This window comes from Etheostoma cragini, chromosome 8, assembly GCF_013103735.1.
Source record: "Etheostoma cragini isolate CJK2018 chromosome 8, CSU_Ecrag_1.0, whole genome shotgun sequence".
Lineage (NCBI taxonomy): Eukaryota > Metazoa > Chordata > Actinopteri > Perciformes > Percidae > Etheostoma > Etheostoma cragini.
Window position 1 is genome coordinate 21699378 of NC_048414.1, and position 11472 is coordinate 21710849.

The following is an 11472-nucleotide window of genomic DNA, read 5'->3' on the forward strand; positions in this document are numbered from 1 at the left end:
ACTTCGTTTTGGACGGACATTAGTCTTCTTATGCCTTCAGTGTAAAGGACTTGTCCCAGGAAAAAACACACAACGTTAGAAAGTGCGCTTTTATTCGTAATGTCCTCAGCCTGTCCTGAAATAACGTAAAAGGTCATCTAAGGTAATGAGCATCGCAGTGTTCCTTTTATCTTTTATCCGCTGCCCTGCAGTACAGACAAAAACAGGTACGCCCACAGGTCTGCAGTTCATATTCGTTCAAAAAGTGGCTAAAAATTATAAATATATGCACTCACCAATGTCTGTTGTCGTAGCCTGCGTCTCTACGCAGCCAGTGTATCTATTATTTTAAAACGAAACCAAGGACAGGGTTTTGTTTTGGTTTCGTTTTTACACAACAACTGCGATTCAGTTAATTGCGCCAAGACAGTCATGGTAGGGACCGACAGGTGCGATTGAATGAGAGGTGGCGTGCCTGTTTATTTCAATGAGAATTATGGATTATGGTGGGGAGCGACATTTCGGTAGGAGACATGTCCGTCAGGTGGTTCTCCTGGATGGCTCACCTGGTAGAACGTGCGCCTCGTGCATAAAGGCTCAGTCTTTGTCACAGTGCTGCATGTCGTTCCCCCTCTCTCCATGGAATGCCGTTTTATTCTATACTAAATAAATTAATAAATTCATAGTAAATGCATCAATAAATATGACTTAGAAATACACCATGAAATAAATAAATGAGGCAATAAATACATAAATAAATATTAAATTAACAATTACATTACAAATTACAAATTTACTATTACAAATTTATTTGAAATGTTTAACTTTTAATATTGATATATATTCCCTCTCTATTTATTTCCAGTTCTTGTCAGGTGACTGCTGTGACTGACTTTTGTGGCCATTTTGTGTGTTGTGTTTAGTGCCTGTTGCTGTCTTCCATGTGCTCTATGGTTACCTGTCTGTCACGTGTCTTTGTCTCCGCCCTTCCCCTTATATGCTCTTCACTTCCTGTCTTGTTAGTGTCCCTCCACTTCTGCTCCCCCCTGTTCCCTTTTTTGTTGTTAGATTCCCTCTGTTTGTGCTAGCATCTCTTCCTCGTTACTGTCTTGTCTAATCCTGTCTTTCTGTTGATCGGTTTGGGTATTTCTACACCCTGTTCCTTTTTCACCTGTTGGTTCCTCTCTCTGTTTGTTCCTGAGAGTCCTGTTCATTTGTAGGTTTTTAGTTGTGACTTTCTAAGTTGTAGAGTCAAAATAAAGTCTTTTTTTCTGCACATTTGCCTGAAAGAGTCATACATTTCAGTCCTTCTGCTGAAACCGTGACAGAGTGAACCGACCAAAGTATGGATCCAGCAGACTCTGATATCCACATTGAGGAGCTAAACCAAGTGAAGTACTCCATCAGCAGGCTTAATACAGAACTTGTGAAAGCCACAGATTTGGAGCGCCGGCATGCCATTTGTTCACTTATGAAACCCTGGATGATGGAGGTGCCGGGAATGGCTTCCTTATCCGGTGAGCTCTCTAATCAGGACAGAAATCTGCAGTCTCTCCTGTGACTCTGTTTGTGAGGCTGCTAGCTTCCAGACTAGCTTCCAGAGTCTGTTCCTCTCCCCGGCGCCACGCCTGCAGCCCAGTTGCCCACCTGTAGCTTAGCTTCTCCTCTCACCTATGCCCGAGTCGGCCCTGGCCCTGCCTGAGTCGGGTCCCTCAATCTCAGACCCTTATCCACCCCATGTCATGATTGTTTGTCTGAGTGTCCTTGGACCCCAATTTGTGAACGGCCGTCCCTGTCTGACCTTACCACTGTCCCTGCCCTATTACTTCTAAATTAAATTAATTAAAATTCTTCAATATGTCTCAAAATAGCATCTGCTGATAAACAATGTTGATCAATTTGATATCCAAATGACGGCATGCTATCTTGGAGCCCACCAATGTCTTTTATTATGTCCGCACTCTCACTTTGCCATAGTGGCATTAGGAAATAAAAGTCCACATAAATAAATAAATATGGACTTATGAAATAAGTCTCCTGAAATAAATAAATAAAAGTGGACTTATGATATAATTAAAAGTAAACACATTTTAATATATTTCTTATTAATTTATATATAAATATATACATTAATTTATTTTATGATGTATTTTAAAGGTTTATCATTTATTTATTTAATATGGAATAAAATGGCATTCCATATCTCTCTCCCCTTTTACATCTTCAGCTATCCTTTATATGGTAATAAAAGGCCCAAAAAAACCTTTTAAAAGGTCTTAGGTGTTGTGCCAAGTTTTGCATCCCTGCCATGTATTGGCATCCACTAAGACAACAATGTGTCCTGCCGAAAATTGCATCCACCTCAAAAGCCGCAACAAACTGCTACTAAGTCTTATAAAACATTACTGACATTAAATGTATACTTAGAGATGTGTGTGGGTTATCTCCTACATTTGAATTATGTTTAATTTACTGTCAATGTTTATATACAGGTATAACTGTTGCAGTAGGCTATTACATTGATTACTTACAGCTAGGTGCAAAAACCTATGCGTATTATATAATGGGCAGACACATGGCCAAGCACTGGCTGGCAATCTGCCATGTCTTGTACAGTTTTGCTTAAGAGCCCCATCCACCACAGGACATCTAGGAGACTCTTTACTAAGTAAGTTATGGCTCAAATGGTGCTGCTATTCATTTTAAATGTATCCACCAATATTAATACATACTGCCCTTGTGTGAGCTGTCCCTTTTACTGTCCTTTTTTTGTGGACATAAACAGGTTAAACCATGAATGGTCAAAGTGTTCCACACCATGCTATCTCACTCTGGTACTGTAACTAGTCAGCAGACTGGCTTTTTTCAGAAGCTTCAACAACTGGCTTGTGCTTGAAATGTCCGCCCCCACCACACCAGGCAACCCCTGGCCTCTCGTCCTTCTCAGGACTTTCCCACCTATCTAATTACATTGAGTTGGCGCAATGCAGCACACAAAATGCTAGACGAGGTATTAAAAGAACCCGTAAAAACAAACAAGATTATTACAAAACTGATTGATTCATGGGCTTGCTCTGCACGCTGGCCGAGCGGACAGTACATTTCTTTTATTTGCCCCTTAGAGGGAAACAACTAGGAGCCACCATATATTTTAAGTAATTTGTTAATTTTGTCAGTTAAGACTGTGTAATTAAAAGGTCACTTGTCTGAATGCAGTCATAATTTCCATCATCATGATGTTTGGTGAGCAGAAATTATTACAAGAACAAAGTAGTAGCTTTGATCATTTTTTTTCTTTCAAAGTAGCCTAAACAGCTTGGCTGTGACATCTGACCAAGTGAGGTTAACTCTAGAAGGGGGAGTACTTTGCTGTGAGACATCAATCAGCTGTGTGCTCACGCGAACCACCTTGGTGGGGATACAGTTATCTGAACATAAAAAAAAATCTTAAAAATTTGAAAAAAACAGGACTAAGAAGCATTGTAGGAGCCCATCTCTGAATCATTGTTCGAATCTGTGTGTGTGAGATTTTATTACATAAAACATTTAGTGAAATCTTAGAAGAGATGCATGATATATTTTCACTGTACAGTTCGTTACATTTGACGTGACCTACGTTAACTATTTCACCCGTTAGTTTCTCTCTCGGCTAACATGCAGTAGAGTAGCTTGTGTAAATTGTACATTTGCATGAAAACTACATTTTGAAAATTATTTTTGGGCATTTTGATCATTCCCAGACAAACACATTTTCAATCAGTTCTATCTGCATATCAATAGTCAATTAATAGACAATGTGGGACATCCAGGGCAAATCAAAAAAGGATGGCAATATTTTCTGGTAACACTTACTGTACAGTATGTTTCCTAATGTTTAAAGCCATATTCCGTTTTAGTCAAAGCATTCTTTTGCTTAATTGATAACTAATCTTTTAAAGATTAGTTCCGTTTCTAACCTAGAAACTGGGCAACCTGACCTTTTGCCTATCTCTCGGGCAAGTTGCACTTCTCAGCTGTCCCTGGAGACTGAGGGCCCTAAAACAGGAGGTGTCCGTAGGAAGCAGACAAGTTGTTTATGAGGCGAGTGTGAAGTAGGGGACACATGTTTAGAGGCATATTGTGGAGGTTTAATTTAAAAGAAAGATTTACTTTTACGAATGAGTAAGAAATGAATAAACACAGATAAACAGTCATTGCCTATGTTTGAAATCACTGTCTATGTAATTTTGCCATCACAACAGTCAACAAATCCAGGGCAGGCTTGGCACCCTTCCTCTTCGATGACACATCCACTTCTCTCACCTTCACACAGCAACATTTGAAACCACTCAAATTACGAGATGGAGCTTGACAGAGGGGCCCCTAACAAATGTGGCTCACAGAACATAGCATATGCTCTATATCACACCCCAAGTTCACTGACAACTGGCTCACTCTGACCGCTTAATCTTAATTATTCTATAATGTAGACTGAATCTCCTTTGAAAAGACATGTCGGAGCCTGAAAGAATTTAAATTACAGGTCTACATTGACGTTTCTGTAAAATCATGTTAAGTTAGTTTAGAAAAGGCAATAATAAATGTGTAATTGTAAAAATATAATAATTACTAATAAAAACATTGCTTTCTTAGTGATTAAAAATAATATAGTAAATTATATCTGGGTATGTTGACATATGCACACTAAGGATTGCCATAATAATCTCCATAATAATCCAATTCACATGATTTAAAAGAGTCAAAAGTAACAAGTAATTTTTTGCTCTTTTGTCTTGCATTTTCAGGAAAGTTTCCGAACATTACATCATGTCAAAACAAGTAACAAAACCACTGTTGATCTAATCTAAATGTAAAATAATCTCATTTACTCTTATCTTCTCCCTTCAGCACAATCAAGGTTTATTAAGAGTCAAAAAATTAACAAAGAAGTGCAAGCACAAAATAATTTAAGACCGTAATGTTTATCTACTTTTCATGTATTTGCTGTCTTTCAAATAACAAACTTTACATTCGTCATATATGTTTAAAATCTAGCATCATAGTCTCAAATTAAAGGTCAATCAATCAATCATAAAAAGTTAATCATCTTAAAATGTGTCAACACCACCATTTCCTATTATAATATTTAATGTAAAAAATAAATATGTACAGTTAATGTGAATGTTTTAAAATAACTCAAAAGCTGCTTACTTTGGATAGGGATTCTTCCAGATATAGAACCAACAAAAAATGTGTCAAGACTCAGCTGTCATCCTTACCATGTTTGGCATGTAAGTCTGCTTCAACCTTTGCTTTGTAAGCACACCGAACTGAATATAAGGGGTCCATGTGGGTGCCTTAGACAGTGTGGTGGAGGGCCACTGTAGTTCCAGCTTGTGGTGAGGTGGTCTACTACTATACATCGTACCATTTAGATTTATGAATTTATATACATGTTGTCAATATATGTGTCAATATTTAGAAAATAAATTTACAAAATATGTCATGTAACAATGAATGTATGTATTCAATGAACTCTGTGCATTGTTGTCACAAGATGAAATTTGTATATATAGTTTTTACGTATCTTTACAATCTCATATGTGTCAACAAAGTTTCAATTAATTTGAGGTTGTTTCCTGTACTGATTCACCCATGATGTTTTCAATAGGATTGTGGAGTGCAACATTCTTTTTACAAGGGGAAAGGCTAAGGTATGTACAAGTTTTAATTTAAGTATTTCTGTGTTTAATCCGTGACCTTAGGTGTTTTGCATCCAATTAGGACAAAACTCAAAATGACGATTAGTTTTAATTGACAACAATCAGCCAAGTCAAGTCAATGTCATTTATAGGACCTAATATCACAAATTTGTCTCAAGGGCCTTTACAATCTGTAAAGCACACAACACTCACTGTCCTCAGACCTCCAATTTGGACCCCTTTAATGGGGGAAAAGCAGAAGAAACCTCAGAAAGAGAAACTGAGCATGAATATCTCTCCCTGGACGGAGAGACATGCAACAGATGTTGTGTGTAAATTATAGAGCAATGTAATGAAATTACAGCATAGACAATCTGTCTGACAGTCTGAAAGGCTGTAACTAAGATAAAGGTCTCTTGTAATAACGAAAAAAATATTTTGGTATTGATATATTGTTGATGTTTAGTACAACACCAGGACTTTAGGAACTGTTCAATGATATGAACAGAAACCCTAATTCTGAGATTGCTATTGTTTGACTTACTGACTTGTGATGATGCCTAGAAATCAATTAAATAGGTATATGTTAATTATGTCATTGAACTCCATGTATTCTGACTTACTGAAGACATCAATCTGATGAAAATAGTTTTAATGTCTAAATATATGTATATATATATATATATATATATATATATATATATATATATATATATATATATATATATATATATAAATATATATGTATATGTTTACTCTTGTGTGTAATTACTTCACAGAAGTAAACCGCCACCATGAGTACGGACGCAGAGATGGCCATTTATGGCAAAGCTGCCATTTACCTTCGTAAGCCAGAAAAAGAGAGAATTGAGGCTCAAAGTGCACCATTTGATGCCAAGAGTGCCTGCTACGTGGCTGATGTCAAGGAGCTGTACTTGAAGGCAAAAATCCTTAAGAAAGATGGTGACAAAGTCACTGTCGAAGTCCTGGACACTAAGGAGGTTAGTATTAAAAAGTCAGACTCAACCGGCAACTCAATATGATCAGTTCTCATTGTGACAATTGTCCTGCTCCAGGAGAGGACAGTGAAAGAATGTGACGTCCATCCAATGAACCCTCCCAAGTATGACAAGATTGAGGACATGGCAATGATGACCCATCTCAATGAAGCCTCTGTACTGTATAACCTCAAAGAGCGTTATGCAGCATGGATGATCTACGTGAGACAATCTGCCTAATGACAAAAGAGAACTTTTCCAAATGGCTGTTGTTGTAGGAAAGAGAGTTAACTGTTGAATCTCTATGATCACTTTCAGACCTACTCTGGGTTGTTCTGTGCCACTGTGAACCCGTACAAGTGGCTCCCAGTGTATGATGCTGAATGTGTAAGTGCCTGTAGAGGCAAGAAGCGTATGGAGGCTCCACCCCACATCTTCTCTGTCTCTGACAACGCTTTTCAGTTCATGCTTACTGGTAAATCATTACCACAACAAGTTATCAGTGTAAAGGGCTTTCTGTTTCAGTAAAACATAGTAAATACATTTTCATTTACAGATAGGGAGAACCAGTCTGTCTTGATGACGTAAGTTTTTTACATTTACATTTTTTGACATTGTTCAACATAGTCAAATATCTTGAACAAATTCTTAAAGGTCTATGTCTATACCTAGTGGAGAATCTGGTGCTGGAAAGACTGTGAACACCAAGCGTGTCATCCAGTACTTTGCTACAATCTCAGTTGGTGGACCGAAGAAGGACGACTCAAAGGTATGTTACTGTATGATTACAATTCAGGGTTCTTCTGCTATAGAAATTTTTCAAGGGGGAAAATGAAAGTAATTTTCCGACTGTAACTCTTAACCTGGATTATAGGGGTCATTGGAGGATCAGATTATTGCAGCCAATCCCCTGCTGGAGGCCTATGGTAACGCCAAAACTATTAGGAATGACAACTCTTCTCGTTTTGTAAGTATGGAACGATTTCTACACATGAAAGAGGTATTGTTACAGATTGCCAATGTGAAGGGACATTAAAAATCCTTTGTTCCAAACAGGGTAAATTCATCAGAATCCATTTCGGCACAACTGGCAAACTGGCTAGTGCTGATATTGAGACATGTAAGTGATAAAACCCATAGTACATACAAATGACTGTGATTGAGAATTGGCCAGACTGTAATTTATGATCAATATTTTTAGATCTGCTGGAGAAGTCTAGAGTGACATACCAGCTTTCAGATGAGCGAGGCTACCACATCTTCTTCCAGATGATGACCGGCCACATCCCTGCTATACTTGGTAAACAGATTGAGATGATACACATTGTTTAACCTGTTTTCATATGAAGCAAATGTTCTGACATTTCCTCACGTTTTTGATCTCCAGATATGGCACTCATCACCACCAACCCCTATGACTTCCCCCTGTGTAGCATGGGTCAGATCACTGTGGCCAGCATTGATGACAAAGTTGAGCTGGAAGCCACTGATGTAAGTGATTTTTACTTTCAAATACATAAATGTATCAAATTATTTAAATTTAAAAAAACTGTAAATATATCAAAGCTGCTCTTTCAAGTGGAATTTTGTAAAGTGATTATGTTGTGTGTGGACCTCTTTTGAACTCAGAATGCTATTGATATCCTGGGCTTCACCAATGAAGAGAAGGTGAGCATCTACAGGATGACTGGTGCTGTGCTCCACCATGGTAACATGAAGTTCACGCAGAAGCAGCGTGAGGAGCAGGCTGAGCCTGATGGCACAGAGGGTGAGTATGGAATGTGAGCCAGAGTGAATAGCTTGGGAAAACAGTTATACAGTTCCTAATCACACTAGATTCTGTTTAGATTATGATGGAAATCTCTGAACTATTTTCAGAGGCGGACAAGGTTGCTTACTTGCTGGGTCTGAACTCCGCTGACATGCTCAAGGCTCTTTGCTATCCTAGAGTGAAGGTCGGAAATGAGTTTGTCACCAAGGGACAAACTGTACCTCCGGTAATTGAGATAAACTGGTATTACTTCGGTTTACTTTACATGTAGTACATGTGTATTTCTATTTTGACATTTCTTTTAATTTTGGATTCTTTTGTGTCATTCATTTTATTAGATTAATTCCATCATTTTACAAGATTGTTGAAGGGTAATTTAAAAATAATCACATCCGTGTTTTTATTCAGGTGATGAACGCAGTGCCTGCCCTGGCCAAGTCAATCTATGAGAGGATGTTCTTGTGGATGGTTCTCCGTATAAACCAGAGTTTGGACACTAAACAAGCAAGACAGTTTTACATTGGTGTCCTGGACATTGCTGGTTTTGAAATCTTTGATGTAAGCTTCATTTCCAACCATTTAGAAGCTGATACTTTTTTATGACAGAATCATTTGCATTGCCCTGCAAGAGAATCTTCTAATCATTTGTCTCCTCACAGTTCAACACCTTGGAGCAGCTTTGCATGAAACTATGTAATGATTTGTATTTCATTAATAAACATTATCTGGAAAAAGTAGTTTCAGTGAAAAAACAAATCTTAATCTTTTCAAACAGAAAAAAGCTGGCTCAGCGTCTTCAGGAGACTGAGGAGCAGATTGAGGCAGTGAATTCCAAGTGTGCTTCTCTTGAGAAAACCAAACAGAGGCTCCAGAGTGAGGTGGAGGACCTCATGATTGATGTGGAGAGGGCCAATGGGCTGGCTGCCAACCTGGACAAGAAGCAGAGGAACTTTGACAAGGTAGCATTGTTTACTTTGTGTTCATACAAACAATGAAAGTATTTGGGTATATATGTATCCTATTGCTAAATAACCAACTCAACTGTATTAATGGTGTTATTCAGGTGTTGGCAGAGTGGAAACAGAAGTATGAGGAGGGTCAAGCAGAGCTCGAGGGAGCACAGAAGGAGGCTCGTTCTCTCAGCACTGAGCTGTTCAAGATGAAGAACTCCTATGAGGAATCTCTGGATCAGCTGGAGACCATGAAGCGTGAAAACAAGAACCTGCAGCGTGAGTTCTACATTATCTAACAGTTGCATTGCATTCAACACTTGTATTTCTAACATTGTATTTAGTTGTGTTTAGATAAAGTGTTTTTATTTTAAATTGTAAGGCTTAACAATATAAAACACATGTATACCTCTGCAGAGGAGATCTCAGAACTGACTGAACAGATTGGTGAGACTGGCAAGAGCATCCATGAGCTGGAGAAGTCCAAGAAGCAGGTGGAGACTGAGAAGGCTGAGATTCAGACAGCTCTCGAAGAGGCGGAGGTATCTTTTTCGTCAGGGAAATCTTTTCAACAAAAGAAAATATTAATCACAGAGAAATACAAAAAAAGGTTTAAAGGCAAATATTAATATTTAATTCTTTTATATCATCAGGGAACTCTGGAGCATGAGGAGTCTAAGATCTTGCGTGTCCAGCTGGAGCTCAACCAGATCAAGGGTGAGGTGGACAGGAAGCTGGCAGAGAAAGATGAGGAGATGGAGCAGATCAAGAGGAACAGCCAGAGGGTGATTGACTCCATGCAGAGCACTCTGGATTCTGAGGTCAGGAGCAGGAACGATGCCCTGAGAATCAAGAAGAAGATGGAGGGAGACTTGAATGAGATGGAGATTCAGCTGAGCCACGGCAATCGCCAGGCTGCTGAGTCCCAGAAGCAGCTGAGGAATGTGCAGGCACAACTGAAGGTATTGTAGGCACAGAGCTGTTGCACAGACTAGGATCAGTGCAGGTACATTGAGGCATTAATTTGAATACTTTCCTGATATTGTTTCACTAGGATGCACAACTGCACCTTGATGATGCTGTCAGAGCACAGGAAGACTTCAAGGAACAAGCTGCTATGGTGGATCGCAGAAACGGTCTGATGGTAGCTGAAATTGAGGAACTTAGAGCTGCTCTGGAACAGACGGAGAGAAGTCGCAAAATTGCTGAGCAGGAGCTGGTCGATGCCAGTGAGCGTGTTTGACTTCTGCACTCTCAGGTGAACAAGCCTAATCTTTTCTTCAATAATTCAATAATCTAATGACAATTAAATAACCTGAAAGTCAGGCGTGTATTGACTGAAGTGCCTTAATCTTTTTTTTTACCTTTTAGAACACAAGCCTTTTGAACTCTAAGAAGAAGCTTGAGGCTGACCTGGTCCAGGTCCAGAGTGAGGTGGATGACACTGTTCAGGAAGCAAGGAATGCAGAGGAGAAGGCCAAGAAGGCCATCACTGATGTAGGTTTACATTTAATTTGTTCTTACTTTCACTCCATTATGGTCGAGATTTTACTGATTAACATTTTATGCTGTCTCTCTCTAGGCTGCTATGATGGCTGAGGAGCTGAAAAAGGAGCAGGATACCAGCGCTCACCTGGAGAGGATGAAGAAGAACATGGAGGTTGCTGTTAAGGACCTGCAGCAACGCCTGGATGAGGCTGAGAACCTGGCCATGAAGGGTGGCAAGAAGCAGCTCCAGAAACTTGAGTCCAGGGTAAGAAAGCCATTGTAAGACTTTGCACAACTTTAGCAAGACTTCTGGAAAGGAAAGACAGATACTTATTGTCTTGTTTTTCCAGGTGCGTGAACTGGAGGCAGAGGTTGAGGCTGAGCAGAGACGCGGAGCAGATGCCATTAAGGGTGTCCGTAAATATGAGAGGAGGGTGAAGGAGCTCACCTATCAGGTACAGTCACTTTGATAGTCCTTGTATAGTACAAAAATGATATAATATATTTACCATTAAAAATACACATGCAAATCTACACTCACCGGCCACTTTATTAGGTACCCCATGCTAGTAACGGGTTGGACCCCCTTTTGCCTTCAGAACTGC

The 11472-nt window shown here is 39.1% G+C and overlaps 1 protein-coding gene and 1 pseudogene across 3 annotated transcripts in view; one reads left to right on the forward strand and one right to left on the reverse strand.

The window, feature by feature from the left end:
- Positions 1-537, reverse strand: part of nlrc5 (NLR family, CARD domain containing 5) — a 58259-nt gene extending 57722 nt beyond the window's left edge. For all 3 annotated transcript variants that reach the window (XR_004657458.1, XM_034878139.1, XM_034878137.1), the window contains exon 1: positions 276-537. The gene's annotated coding sequence lies outside the window, so the exon portion shown is untranslated. The remainder of the gene's footprint in view (positions 1-275) is intronic.
- Positions 538-1324: 787 nt separating this feature from the next.
- LOC117949084 overlaps positions 1325-11472 on the forward strand; it is a 17718-nt pseudogene continuing 7570 nt past the window's right edge.